Here is a 16,170-nt window from a genome sequence, read left to right on the forward strand (position 1 = left end):
TTTTTCCTTGGGTGTCATCTCAAATGAATCTTAGTACTAGGATCTCAAAGTGGATTATGGAGTTTCAAGAGTTCCAATACTCTTTCAAGGTAGAAGATAGTGTGCGTGCACAATTGGCAGGGATCCTTACTTATAGGGTACATGAGAAGGAGATTAAGGTGCCTGAAATAAATACCCTACCATTGCCACCACCAAAAAGTATTCATAATGCTTTTACCTTGTTCTTTGATGGATCTTTTCGACGAGCCACAGGAAAAACAGGGGGAGGGCTAGTGTTGCTCAACCCAGGTGGAGAGGTGGTCAGGAAAGAGAAGGTCAATCTACCAGGTTCAACTAGCAACAATGAAGTAGAATACGACACACTACTTCATGGTTTAAAGATATGCATTGGCCAAGGTAAACAACGTCTCATGGTAAAAGGGGATGCACTTCTCATTGTGAAGCAGACCTTAGGCATTTGGGCATGCAAGAATGAAAGCCTAAGGACAAAAGTTCATGCCATTCGTAGATTGTTTAATCAGTTTGAAGAAGTGCAACTATATCATATTCCTAGGAAACAAAATGAAGATGCCGATTTACTTGCACAACAAGCAGTTACATGTGTTGAGAAAAAAATGCAGGTCATCATAGTGGCATCAACTGTCAAGCAACCAAGATACCAGGGATTGGAGTCATTGACTCCCACTATTGGCTACATTTTGGAGGGTGAGTTTCCACAAGACTTCACGAAGGCTCAGAAGAGGGGACTCATGAAGAAGGCAAGCGTGTATCTCTTCCTAGAAGGATCCCTCTATCAAAGAGGGAAGGATCAAGTGTGCAGAAGAGTACCAACTATCGAGGAAATTCCAGCTATTCTAAAAGTTTTGCATGAAGAGGCATGTGGTGGTGATCATTTTGCCCAAGAGTTAACTGTGAAGAAGATTTTGCTTGCGGGGTATGTTTGGCCAAGTCTGCATGTGGATATCCAACATTGGTGTAAAAGTTATCACAATTTCAGGTAAATGGGAATAGAAGATTGGTTTATGGTCCAAGTCAAATCGTGCTTGCAAATGGACCCTTTGAAAAGTGGGGCATTGATGCTATGGGTCCTCTGCCTAGGACAAAAAATGGTAAACTCTACATTCTAGTGGCTGTAGACTATATGACTAGGTGGGTAGAAAGCACAAAGTGTGGCAAAGGTAAATGAGAGGACAGTGAGCAAATTTGTCTACACTCACATTTGTTGTAGATTTGGCACGCCTTTGGAGATTGTTTCTAATAATGGTCCAGGGTTTAGAAAGGGCTTGTTCATCGAAGTCTTTGAAGAACTTCACATTCTACATCCTCACAATACACCCTACTATCCCCAGTCAAATGGTTTGGTAGAAAAAGCTAATGGTGTCATTGCAGGAATCATTAGAAAGATGGTGAAAAATAAGACAAAGTTGTGGGATGACTTCTTGGATGGTGCCTTGTGAGCGTATCGAACCACATATAGGGAAGCCACAGAAATCACACCATTTCACTTGGTCTATGGTCAAGAGGCTTTACAACCAATTGAGCTCAACATTCCAACAATGCGGCTTCCATGTCAAAGCAACACAAGATGATCAAGAAGCATGGATGGATTGACTTCTTACCTTAGATGAGCTTGAGTGGAAAATAGAAGCAGCATACAAGTGCTACCAGAGGAAAGCTACATAGGCGAAGGAGAAGCTTGACAAGAAACTAAAGGACAAAGGCATCAATGAAGGAGATCTTGTGCTAAGGTATGACAATCGACTCGATAATCATTTTGATGCCAAATTTGAAACTAGATTTCAAGGTCCATACATAGTTAAGAAGGCTTTCAATTCAAGTTACTATCAACTTATGGACATGAATGGGAAGAGCACTCTAGGAAGGTAAATGGTTATCGCTTGAAGCCCTATTTGAGTCGCCTTCTACCAAAGGATCTACCAAAGGTCTTTCAAACGGCAGCTATCTCATGTAAGTACTGTTCCATGAAGCATGAGTGTAACTCGATCCAAAATTCCAAGGGGCCAAACAATGAAGATCTCGTCAAGGACTCTGAAGCACTCTCTTTGGAAAGGATGCTCTATGATGGTACATGAATATACCATCATCCGGGGGGGGAGGGCTAATGATAGTTATTTTTTTGGCTATCCAAATTTCCATAGTGAGCTACCTCACCCTACCAAAATCACTCAAACACTGTGGCTATCCCTACCATTTCACTGTACATAGGCGTGTGTGAGTTAGAGGACTTTCCCTACATTTAAAAAAAAAACCCTCAATTAGCTATTCACTGGGCTAGTTGAGCCAAAAAAATAAAAAATAATTTTAAAAAAGGTATATTATGGTCTCTTTGTGTGTAAATATTTCATTGTATATAGGGCCTAAATATAAAGATTTTTTATAATTATTTTGGTATTTATTTAAATATTTCTACTTAGGTGTGTGTTATTTATACTATGTACTTTGACTCACCATTACCACAATTTTTCTTACTATTTTGCATACTCTTTATTCCATATAGAAATAATATCATGCAAGCTTCTCTTATTTTTTGTGTAACTCCATCCCAACAAAAATCCAAAAAAACTAGTTTTATTTATGTGTATATGTTTTTCACTATTGTGATTTTTTCCTTCCTACATCTATTCTCTATTACTCTCATAAATTAGAACACCAAAACTATTCATCTTTTTATGATAGACTTATAATGAGAGAGATTTATTTTGACCCCTTTATATTTTTTCCACCTATATTATTTATATTTGACATGTACATATTTTTTTAGACCCCTCAATATTTGATTTCCTTAGTTGTACTATTCATTTATATCATGATCTCAACAATATCTTCAATTATAAACCTACCAAATAAGGTCAAGGATATGTGGCATATATGCATGCACTATGGAGGGCTCACTCTTGGAGGCATTCAAAAGAATCATCCCAAAAAGGACCCCACAAGGACTTTGTGCAGTGGGAAAAGAAAATCGATTTTGCTGAATTTTTAAAGGTCACTTGCTCTCCGAATTTGAAAAGGTGATACAAACAGAAGTTGTAGCTCATGCACTGAACTTTTGCCTCAAATGTTTTCATATTTTTTTGAGCTACAAGCTGTGAGCTATGATTTTATTGGTGGACCCCAGTTGCCCATGTTATGCAGCCACACTCCCTCTTCCACTTTATCATTTTCCTCTTTCACACACACTTCTCCACTCATCATCCCCACCACTCCTCTCTGCACCCTACTCACCTTCTTCTCAACCTTGAAGAATAAGATAAACCATGGTGAACTCATGTCTCCTACACACACTTCCATTCCAAAATTGACCAGTTCCTCCTCCATATTATCCATATCTATCAAAAAAACCACAAAATTCAGCCTCTTCCCTTGAAAGACAGCATCATGGTGATTGATTACTCATATTCAATTACCTTGGCTGCCAAGGAAGGTCAAGAGTGGAGAAAAAACATACCGTCAAAGCTAGTGGACCATCAACAAGCGTCAAAATTGACCCTACTCAAGACGCTTGGACCATCAATATTGTAAGAAATCCATATTTTCTTACCTATTAAGAGTTTTTTCTTCCTTATTTGTATCCTACATGGATGCTCCCATTGTAAATATCCAATTCCATTTGTAAATCAATAAAAATACTAACTCTACTAATTTACTAACACTAACCTACTATGAAAAGTCCTATCACCTCCACTTCTCTCCTCTCTCTTTTCTTCATCTATCCCCACCAACTTCTTGATAAATCCAAGAAAAAGAAATTAAATAAGTGCTGAAAATCTAATCGAACCATGGTTAGAAAAGTAACCCTAGCCCTCAAAATTGCTATAAAAGGAGGGTGTAGCTAGCACAAAAGGGGGAGGCCATAAGCAAAAGCACTATGCTATAGCTTGAGAAGCCAAGCTCAACCTCTCTAGAAGGAGCTCTTGAGTGGAAGCTCATTGGCTTATGCATATGCATGTTTTGTATTAGGGGTGATTAGCAAGGGATCTCTATGCCATTGTAAGAGAGAGTGATCATTCAATTGAGAGTAGGAAATCTATCATTTCTCCTACTAGTGTAAGCCCAACATTTGTTGAATCAAGGAGGGTGGATTTGGACTAAGCATGGATACTTTATCTCTCTTACAACCTGAAGTCATGGACAACAATGATGTGTAAGTGTCTTGGTGTTTTTATTTAAGTTCTTGATAGCTTGTCTCTAGGTGTTGTCCTCAATTTAGCCATAAATCCCACATACTGTAAGAGGGCAACAGGGTGGAGAGGACTCCCTTGGCCTTAAGATGGTGATTGGGGTGGATTTTATTGTGATGTGTTGTGGTGTAATTTACTCAAGCTATGTTAAACAAATACTAATCTCACTTTGATTGGTCATGACAGATTTATAAGAAGGTATTAATGCAACAAGCACCCCCTCCCCCTTCTCTCTCTTTCTTACATATATAATTGTGTTTGCTTGATCACTGCCGATACATTTCAAAGCAGTACGAGCACTCTCACTCTCTCTCTCTCTCTCTCTCTCTCTCTCTCTCTCTCTCTCTCTCTCTCTCTCTCTCTCTCTCTCTCTCTTTATGCGTCCTAGTTCGCATCCAGAACTAGGTGGTGTCCCAAATTTGTGTAGGGTTAGGTTGCGGGTTTGTGTGTGTGTTTGTTGTTTTTTCAAACCCCAACCCAATTGAGCGGCACAGGAGCCTAGAAGGGTGCTTAGAGGCCACTCTTCTTGTTGCCCGCCCCGGACCGCCTCAGTATATCTAAGGTAACTTTGCCAGTTTTGGTATGTGTTCACACTAGTATAGGTACTCATTTCCTAGAAATGGCACCAATGTCTGAGGGGGCCTTTCTACAACATCTATCACATCTCACAAATTAAGAGATAGTCTCAAGACTAAAATATCAATCCTAGGGAACAAGTGACTTGGCTAAGACATGGAGGCACGCCAAGAGGTTATCAAAGAACATTTCATAAAATATAATATCCACCTATCCCAAATGATTTTCTCTATTGAATTGATCATTTAATATGGGGAGATAAATACAAAAAAGAGATAGAATAGAGATATGTGTTGCTAGACCCATTCTCAACAAGGGATCAAGAGGAGAGATAAGCTAATCTCAATCAAGGTCCAGAGGGGGAGAGGTCTACCAAGGAGTAATGTGCACCTAATGGAGCTTTAAAAGACTTAGGTTAAGCTTCACTAAAGCCTCCAAAGGCTACTGTTAACACTAGGTTGGTAATGGGACACTTTTATGTCCTGAGACACTTATATGTCCTGTTAAGTGACCATTTTCCTTGAATTATGTCAAGGGTTTCAAAATGGATTTTGAGGTGCTATCTATCTAGAAAGTTGTCTCATGAGCTGAAAAAAACTCGACATTTTTTTGGAATATCAATTCCATCTTTAACATTGTCCTTGCACAACATTTCACAACCTAAACTGTGTGAAAAAACGGGTCCTGTTTTTGGCTTTTTTCAACTTTTTGCAACTATACCACTCTAGAATTCATGTTTGTGAGGTCTATAATGCTAGAGAACTATCTTTAGTAGTCCTCAACATGTCCAGATGCTTCTAGGGAGAAACAAATATTATAGTTGTAAGTTATGACCAGATTACAAAAATTGTCAAATCCTGTTTTTTAGCCAATTTTAGCTCTTCTATGATTTTTTTGGTGGATTTCATGATATCCAAATTCATTTTTGATTTTCTATGTCGCATATTGTAACATAAAGCTAACATTCCTTGAGTTTTGGGGCACCTAATACCCTATTTTGTTGAGATGTCGAGCTCTACACCTTGAGCTGGAATCCACTACGGGTCTTGGCCGCTTACGGCATTTACTCACTGGTGCGTTAGGTGACCGACACGGAGGATCTCTGCCAGTGATTCTACAGCTGGACTACACTTATAGTGACAGCCTAGTACGCTTCTAGCGAGTTCACACTTAGTGACCGCATGTACATATGTGCTACTTTTCAGCTTTAGCACTTATTCATTTTGTACTCTCTTTTCTGTGAAGAAGAAGAAGAAGCTTTCCATCTCTGTGTGCTTTGTGCTTGTCTTGTGTAGCTCTCTTGCATCCTCATTCTTTACATGGTATCAGAGCCTGGTGCAGGCAAGAGAGGCTAAGAGAGCAAGAGCATCACAATCCCTTCGTTCGCAATCCACGACCAGATTTTTCGCACAAGTTTCTGAACAGGTCTCCAAAGTGCAGTATACAGAGATTTACTGTACAAGTACAGTGGTTGTGAAACGCTTGATTGTGGACACTCGTTGAGTGTAGAAAGCGTTACAGGAACCACGATAGCAGGTTCAGCAGATTTGCAAGTTTTTGCAGATTGCAGCTATTTTGTCTTAGTGCTTCAAGATGTCTGACGGTTTCAGTCAGATTGTTACTGAGAAGCTTGAGAAAAATAACTACCCTGCATGGAAGTTCAGAATAACAAATTTCCTAAAAGGAAAAGGTTATTGGGACTATGTAGAAGGAGACAATGAAAAGGAACCAGAGATTCCCGAGGCAAATGCTACACCAGAACAAAGGAAAGCTTTGAGGGACTGGCAACAAGGCCAGAGAAAAGTGATGTATTGGCTGTCTATGAGCATCACAGATGGCATGATGGGCTATCTACAGGATGCTGAAACCCCCGCCATTGCATGGAGAAACTTAGGCAGAGTGTTCGAGGTGAACACCAAGGCCAGGAAGCTTCAACTAAAGTCGGAGCTAAATCAGGTTAAGAGGAACAACCTCTCAATCAATGATTATGCCTTGAAGATCAAGAGTATCATTGAGGCTCTTGGATCTATTAAAGTCTCAGTAGAAGACGATGACATTGTCCGTGCATGCTTGGATGGTCTAGGAGATGAGTATGTACATTTTAGGTCTTCCATGAATACAAGAGACGACATCCCCGTGTTCCAAGATTTGATTTCTATGCTTATTCTTGAGGAGAAGAACCTTGACACATCTTCTTCTCATGGCAGAAATAATTCTGAACAAGCCTTCTATTCTAACTCCAACAGAGGTAGAGGTAGAGGTCGTGGTCGAGGCCCAAGGGGTTGCAGGGGCCAATTTCTGGAAGGTCAATCAAATCAAAACAATACAGGTGGCAGGGGAAACCAGTCTCAAGGCAGGGGGAGTCAAAGAGGTCGTGGTGCAGGATCAAGCAGGCAGCAACATACTCCAGATAGTAGAGAATGTTGGACTTGTGGTGAAAGAGGTCACATGTCACGTGACTGTCCAAAGGGAAAAGCAAGTAGAAAGAGAGAACAGGGCAACTATGCATCTACTAGCAGAGATGCAGATGACAGCAAAAACGAGCGCATGTTTGTTATGCAACATGTAATGAATACAATGACTGCAGAGAATTCCACCCAAGATGATGTTTGGTATGTGGATTCAGGTGCCTCTAATCACATGACGTCTCGTGGAGAGTGGTTTAGAGATATGCGCAAACCATATGTGTCAGGCTATGTGCAGACAGGAGATGACACAGCTCACCCCATTGCTCATGTAGGGGACATACCTCTAAATACGAAGAGTGGGAAATCAAAGTACTTAGCAGATGTACTTCATGTCCCAAACATTACAAAGAATCTTGTTTCTGTTGGACAAATGGTTGAGCAGGGTTTGCAGGTTCGCTTCAATCCAAATGGCTGTTATGTAGAAGATTTCCAGAATGGTTGTAAGCTGATCACAGAGGGCAAATGTGTGGGCAGAATGTTTACGCTGAATGTAGACATGCCTGAGGTAAAAGCTGCATTATTTGCAGAGGGCACAGGTGTTGTGGCTGATGTTGACATTTGGCACAAACGCATTGGCCATGTCAATGAGCAGAGATTGCGCAACATGCAATCAAAACAGATTGTAAAAGGTTTGCCCAAATTCAAGGTGGATGGTATGCATAAAGTGTGTGCAGCATGCCAGTTTGGAAAACAGTCAAAGGGCTCATTTCCACATGAGCGCAATGTATGTAAAAAGCCACTTGAGGTGGTGCACACAGATGTTTGGGGTCCAACCGATACTGCAAGTATACATGGTTGCAGGTATTATGTCTCTTTCATTAATTACCATACAAGGAAAGTATGGGTCTACTTCATGCGTAACAAAAGTGAAGTGTTTGGTCACTTTCAAGACTTCAAAGTCATGATTGAGAAGGAGACAGATATGCAAATCAAGACATTGAGGTCAGATGGAGGGGGAGAGTACTTCTCCAATGATTTTTCAGATTTTCTGCGAATGCATGGTATACACAGGCAGTTTACATGCAGATATACTCCACAGCAGAATGGGGTCGCAGAAAGGAAAAACAGGCACATTGCAGAGGTTTCACGTGCATTGATGAATGAGAAGAACATGCCTCATCATTTCTGGGCTGAAGCTGTAAATACAGCTGTGTACATTATGAACAGGACACCTACAGCTGCGGTGCATGATGTAACACCTGAGGAAAAGTTTACAGGTACAAAGCTTGATTTGGCACACTTGAAAGTGTTTGGATGCATAGCTTACGTGCATGTACCAGATGAGTTGCGTAGGAAATTGGATCCTAAAGCAGAGAAATGTATTCTTGTGGGATATTCCCTTGAACAAAAGGGGTACAGGTGCTACAATCCTACTACACGAGAATTACGAGTGAGCAGAGATGTAGTCTTTGATGAGATGAGCAGCTGGTACAGTAATGCACATGGCACTATTGGGGCTGATGTAAAAGATGATGTGGTTGTACAAAATGTGAGGCCACAGTCACAGGTTTTGAGTGGACCACAAGAGTCCTCTTCTCGTGGCTCTGTTGAGAAACCATGGAATGGTAAACTACGTACGCAGGTTACTCCACCAACAGGTATAGGGAATGTATCACGAAAAGGAAAGGAAAAGGTTGATGAACCTCCCTTTATGGTTGATGCATCATCAGGTTTTTCACATGTAGACATGGATTCAGATGGTTCTGAACAAAGTCTTGATGAGGAATTTGGAATTCCGGCTGTCAGGACACCTGGTGTAAGGAAAGTACAAGAAGATGCTAGAGGGCAAAGGAGTGACCCAGGACCGCGCAGATCTAATAGAGTCAGAAATCCAATTCAGAAATTGACTTATGATGGGTATCTAGCGCATCACCAAGCCTACATGGCTAAAGTGATACAGGATGTGAAGCCCACATGTTTTGAGGATGCAGTTGGAAATGTGCATTGGGATGATGCAATGAATGAAGAGATGGCTGCATTGGAAGCAAATGACACATGGGAGTTGGTGCCATTGCCAAGTGGCAAGAAAGCTATTGGCTGTAAATGGGTGTATAAAACCAAGCATAAGGCTGATGGTAACATTGAGTGTCACAAGGCAAGGCTGGTCGCAAAGGGTTATGCACAGACGTATGGCATAGACTATGAGGAGACCTTTGCTCCAGTGGCAAAGATGACGACAGTGAGAGCTGTCATAGCAGTGGCTGCATCTAGAGGATGGATTATGCATCAAATGGATGTAAAGAATGCCTTCTTGAATGGTGAGTTGCAAGAGGAAGTGTATATGGATCAGCCACCTGGTTATGTCGATCCAGGTTACCCAGATTATGTATGCAGACTTCTCAAAGCTTTGTATGGTTTGAAGCAGGGCTCTAGAGCATGGTATGACAGGATTGCCAAGTATCTTGTCAGTATTGGTTTTAGGAGAGCTCATGCTGATCATTCACTCTATGTACGTGAGAGTGATGTGGGGATTGTGGTCATTACCATATATGTAGATGACCTTATTATTGTTGGTGACAATGCTATGGAGATTGACCATGTGAAGGGTCTTCTCAAACAGGAGTTTGAAATGAAAGATTTAGGCGAGTTGCGCTACTTTCTTGGCATTGAAGTGATCAGGACTCCAGAGGGTGTATGGCTATCACAGAGACAGTATGCTTTGGACATGTTGTCAAAGTATGGTATGGCTGATTGTAAGCCAATTTCTATTCCCTTGGATGTGAATGCAAAGCTGAGTGCAGAGAAGGGTGATGTTGTTGAGGATGTCAACATGTACAGGAAGATTGTGGGTAGTCTAATCTACTTGACTATCACGAGGCCAGACTTGAGCTACACAGTAGGCTTGGAGAGTCAGTTCATGCAACTTCCGAGGAAGCCACATTTGGATGGAGTACGACGCACACTTAGGTATGTGCAAGGTACTCTTGACTACGCATTGTTCTATGCAGCAGATGCACCATTAGCATTGTATGGGTATACAGATGCAGATTGGGCAGGTAGCATTGTTGATACGAGATCTACGAGTGGCTTCATGTTCTCTTTTGGGAGTGCTGCTGTTACTTGGAGCAGCAAAAAGCAGCCTACGGTTGCTTTATCGAGCACAGAGGCCGAGTACAGAGGTGCAGCAGTTGCGGCGTGCGAGGTAGCTTGGCTACGCACATTACTTGAGGACTTGGGAGTGCAGGTGGACCAGCAGATTTTCATCCATTGTGACAACCTCAGCAGCATGCAGTTGGCTAGGAACCCAGTGTTCCATGCCAGGACCAAACACATAGAGGTCCATTACCACTACGTTCGAGAGCGAGTGTTGGCGGGCGACATCGACTTGGTCTACGTCAGCACAGAGGAGCAGATAGCGGATATCTTTACCAAGGCCCTCGGAGCTGAGAAGCTATGACGTTTCCGGACTATGCTTGGACTCTGCGACATGCAGAGCTCGAGGGGGAGTGTTGAGATGTCGAGCTCTACACCTTGAGCTGGCATCCACTACGGGTCTTGGCCGCTTACGGCATTTACTCACTGGTGCGTTAGGTGACCGACATGGAGGATCTCTGCCAGTGATTCTACAGCTGGACTACACTTATAGTGCCAGCCTAGTACGCTTCTAGCGAGTTCACACTTAGTGACCGCATGTACATATGTGCTACTTTTCAACTTTAGCACTTAGTCATTTTGTACTCTCTTTTCTGTGAAGAAGAAGAAGAAGCTTTCCATCTCTGTGTGCTTTGTGCTTGTCTTGTGTAGCTCTCTTGCATCCTCATTCTTTACATATTTTGCATAGTACACAACGATGGTTGATTTTTTCAATTATAGAAGAAAACAAAACATTCTAGTATATCAAGTATAGCTTTTTTAATATTGTTAGTTTCTTGTGACAACTGCATGCATTTTGTAGGTATTAACCATATCTAGTCATAAGGATCAAATTTGGCTAGATATTGAATAGTTTCTATGGGATTCTACAACTCATAATGTTGAACCCAGGTTTTTCATGTTTGCTGTATTTAACACTTCATCTTTGTCCCCAAGATTCCCCTTGGTAAGAGATGTATTATTCTTTTGACATGCTCCATGGATACTTATGAACATAAAGTACAATAGGAAACTAAGAGAACATGCATATATTATTTGTATTGAGCGTGGCTATAGAAACTTTGATGATATGTTTGCAGAATGGTAAAAATTCAACTTTTTTGTACCTATTTATTCTGGCAAAACAAAAAATAGTGAGTGAGAAGCAATGATATGTTCTAATCACCAACCCATTGAAGTTAACTAGGGAATTTATCTCAAGTCCTACAAAAATCCATAATCTTATTTTTATGCAACAAAGCGTAAGAAATGACTGTTTTGATGAAAATGCATTGGTCCATCAACTTTGGAGGCTTGGTGTGACCAAAAGATGAGAAATTTTACAAGTTTCTTATTTTTTCCATGTGTAGTAGGCCCTGAACTATAACCTCATGAAAGGATTTTACAAAATGAGTGGATCTACTATGGTTTTGGAGGTTTTTTTCAAAACCCTGAAAGGACACTTTTATGTCCTATTAGGTTACCAACCTAGTGTTAAAATTCCTTAGACCTAGAACTTTTAGGTAAAATTTTGGCCAACTTTAAGTGCTTGAGCACCACAAATGTCAACAACTAGTCCTTCAAAGGAGGGGGCGAGCCCTTTTGCTAGGGGGATGAGAGAGAACACACACACGCACACACACACACTAGACCCACTCAAGACAAAGAGGGCATATAGGACACATGTCAAGCACCTAGCAAAGTTTCCCCCCATTCAAGCCTAATTCCTATTGTATGGCCTATGGCAACGTCCAATGGGAATTAACCTTGATTATATTGAGCCTATACAAATGACTAATGACAATTAAGAACCCTAAATTCCTATTGGCAATCTACCAATTAGAAGTCCAATGAGAATTAAGTAGCTTATAAGCTAACTTAATTCCTATTGGCCAGTAGACCTAGAGGTCCAATCAAAATTTAGCTTCATCTAAATAATAAGCTAGGCTCTCTCTCTCTCTCAAAAGGGGAAAGGGGGACACTTGTCACAATTCTACACCCCTTGGTTGTTATGCTGCATACCATTGATTGGGTAGGCCCTGGCATGGACCAATAGGATATTTGGAGGGAGAGGGGTCGACCAAGGCAAGAGGGGGGCTCTCATTTTTGGGAATAATCAAAAGCAACAACAACACACACACACACACACACACACAAATCCTGTGTTGAGCAAGAACTCCATCTCCTTCTCAAAGCTTGAGAAGTAGAGAGCCTACACAAACACCTCTTGGCTATGTAATGCAAAGTCAAGCTTCAATGACATACACATATTCTCTACCATCTATATTAGTATGCTAAGCTAAGATCTAAGAGTAATCTAGAAAACTTCTTTTTCGTATGTTACATCTTCTCCGTCTTCACTTTCCTCACTCCGTATGAGCTCTCCTCACCTTTGAAGGTGTTTGAGGTCTTGGGATTGAGGTTGGGGACAAGTTTATGTTTAGTTCTTGTTTTGGGCATAATCTTAGTGCATGAATATTTTCATCTTCATGGCATCAACAAGTTCTTAATGAACATAGAGATTGTATTGTACCAAGTCTCTCTTCATGGGAGAAAATATAGGACAAAATCCTTTTGGAGGGGGGACCGGATCCAAGTAAATCTAGTCCTCAACTTTTGTCAATTTATCTAATTATCTCTTTTACAAGTATTCTTCATGCCAAGCTAACTAGGTGTCATGTTATGTTGATATCTCTAACCAAGTAATCCCTCTCTATCTTCATTAGGAATTATCTTAAGGAAATGTCCACTACTGTCATTTTAATTCTACTACATTGGTATCATAGCTAATTGGTTTCTCTTTTTTGGAAAATAGGAGAGGTCCTGAAATCTTTTCAATAGGTTTTTAAGCTACCAAAGAATAAGTTAGCATACACCTAAATTTTGTTACCATGGCTGATAATAATAAAGAGAGTAGAATGCATGTTGATGACTTTGATTTTTCATATGAAGGTGCTACTAATGATGCCCCTATGCTTGTGGATTATCTTGTCACTGTGCAACAACAAGCCATGGACAACCCTGTTCTACAGGGTGAAGTTGTCCAATAACTTCACACCCATGGGATTCTCCAAACTCCCCAAGAAGAGAGAGTACTTAGGAAGCCTCTCAGTGAGACTTTCAAAAGAATATTTTCTCTAATGCAAGAAGAGGAGGAACCTTACAAAATAGAAATAAGTGAGTCTCCAAACCCTTTGAAAGATGTGGCTCCACGATGATGGCGGTCACAAATATCTCCAAGTCCTTCTAAGAGGAAAAGATCACCGCATACTCCTTCTCCTTGCAATCCCAAAGAGAGGAATAAAAGGCAAAAGGAGATAAAGAGGTCACCCTCTTCTCCTTCTTCATCACCTTCTTCTTTGGAGAGAAAAAGGTCACCCTCTTCTTCATCTTGATCACTTTCACCTTCTTCTGATGAAAGTAGCGGCTTGTCTCCTAAAGATCCTAGACAAAGAGAGCATTGGAAGTCTTATGTTTCTTTGAAAAGGTCCAATAAGCTCAAGACGTTCAAGGAGGGAGGAAAGATCATCTTTTTTTTCATGTATGATGGCATCTTTGGTGCTACGGATAAAGTATTGGCCTTCATCTAGAAATTTGATACGCCCTTTGAAGATGAGGGCTTCACAGAGTCCTCTAAGCTACGACATGTAGCTATGCATTTTTAGAAGTCTACTAGACAATGGTGGGCTAGTCTACAAGCTAATGGCAAGGCTTCAAGGACGTGCAAATCCCTAAGAGCTTCCATAATGAAGCAATTTCTTGCAAGCAATGCCAAAGAGAAAGTTCTTATGGAATGGCAAAGTTTGAAGCTATCTCCCTATGAGTCTATCCACCACACGTATGTGGACAAGTTTTGGGATTTGCATCTTAAAGACATTTTCTACAAAAAGATAGACTTTGGAGAATAAAAACAACAATTTTGTATTGGGCTATCTGAAGACATGGTCGAACATGTCAATTCTCAAAGGCCTAGAAGCATCTCTATTGTCATACATCATACCGTGGTCGCTTCACAAAAAAATTTCCAACAAGGGGCTAAGAGGAATTCTAAGCCCATGGAAACTAATGATCAAAATGAGCCTAAAGAGAAGAACAATGCTCAAAATTCTTCTAAAGGAAACTCTATCAAAAAAGCTAAGGAGAAAGGAGTCTACAAAGGTAAGAATAGACTCTCCCCTGAAGAGATAGAGCATTTTCTCAAAGATAACAAGTGCTTCAAGTGTGGGGAGCAGAGACATGGCTATCGCATTTCCACCAAAACAATACGTGCAATGAATCACCTAGAGCTTCTATGATTGAGAGTTTAAAAGGGGATGCTCATTGCAAAGGATCTCCCCTTTCCTATGTTTGGGGAAAGGTGAGAGAGAATGGTTTCTTTATTATTTTTGACCCTGGCTCAGCTCACAAATTTATATCAACAGAGTTGCCTCCCAAGTAAGGCATACAAGCTTTTGAGAGGGGAGACACTGTGATTGCCGATGGGGCTTTCAAGGGACAAAACTCCTCCGTCCCTTGATTGAGAAATTGAGGCTTCATGTCCAAAGCTACATTGACAAAGAAGACTTTATCATTTGTCACTTAATTGAGAAACTAAGGCTTTATTTCCAAAGCTACATTGACAAAGAAGACTTTTTCTTCCCCCTCTCCAGCAAGATGATGTTATCCTAGGGGCACCATGGTTCCATTGCATGGCTACCAATATGAAGTTCCCTGAAAAGAAAATATATTTCAAGTAGAGGGAAAATAATATGTACGTAGAAGATAATGAGCTGGGTAACACCATACCCCTTGTAAATGCTAGATTTTCTTCATCTCCAGATGCTTCGTAGACTGTCTATAGGCTCCTCACCACTCACATGCAATGGGCCTTGGTTGTGGGTTCGCCACCCGTACACCTGCTCGATAGGGATCTGAGGCACACTTAGGGTTGTTCATCACATTTCCCACTTTAGACCTATTTTGATCACATATTCCCCCATTTATATTGGAGGGTCATATTTTTAGGTCATTGGGCTATATTAAGGATTATTGCCCGACCAACCCCTATTCTCCTATATATAGGAGGGGGGCATCCTCTTTCTCTTGTCTTGTATCATCTCATCCCATGTAGCCATCTAGAGTTATTTGGCTATCAGCCTTTCCACCATCTGTTTCATGTCATGTCCTCTCTCTCTCTCTCTCTCTCTCTCTCTCTCTCTCTCTCTCTCTCTCTCTCTCTCTCTCTCTCTCTCTCTCTCTCTCTCTCTCTCTCTCTCTCTCTCTCTCTCTCTCTCTCTCTCGATTGTCTCTTTCTCTCTCTCACCTTCCGTTGCACACTCTGACATGGTATCAAAGCACAAGGGTGATAGATCTTCCATTTCCATCAACAAGGAGGCCATTGTGGGGAGTTTCATCGCAAAGAAATCTTCAGCTTCCACCATCTTTTTTTGCCCTAGCGTTTTTGCTTGAGGGCTGTGGTTTTTTGTGGGCTGCTGGTGTCTTTTGATTTCCTTTCCATCGCCTCCTCCTACAACCCTCTGGCTACCTAGAACTTTTTGGTTGACTTGCATTTTTTATACAACTAGCATTTTTTGTAGCAGTGGGAGATCTCCTACACCTAGTGGTTTTAGCTTTAGTATCATTAGCAATTGGCCTCTTCCCTGCCGGATCTACATCTCCTCGTCCATGAGAGGCTTCTTCCATTGCTAACCGTACCAATTGTTGGACCTTTTACTTTAGATTTGGGACTGTTTTGCTAATTTTCAGTCGATTACTTGGTGCCCCTCCCATCCTCTTGCCCCAACATCCGGAATCCGATGTCTCTTGACATCGTGAGCGATGCGAACACTCTATGTACAACAACATTTCTCAGC

Source organism: Adiantum capillus-veneris, chromosome 5 (genome assembly GCF_014529385.1).
Source record: "Adiantum capillus-veneris isolate H3 chromosome 5, ASM1452938v2, whole genome shotgun sequence".
Classification (NCBI taxonomy): Eukaryota; Viridiplantae; Streptophyta; class Polypodiopsida; order Polypodiales; family Pteridaceae; genus Adiantum; species Adiantum capillus-veneris.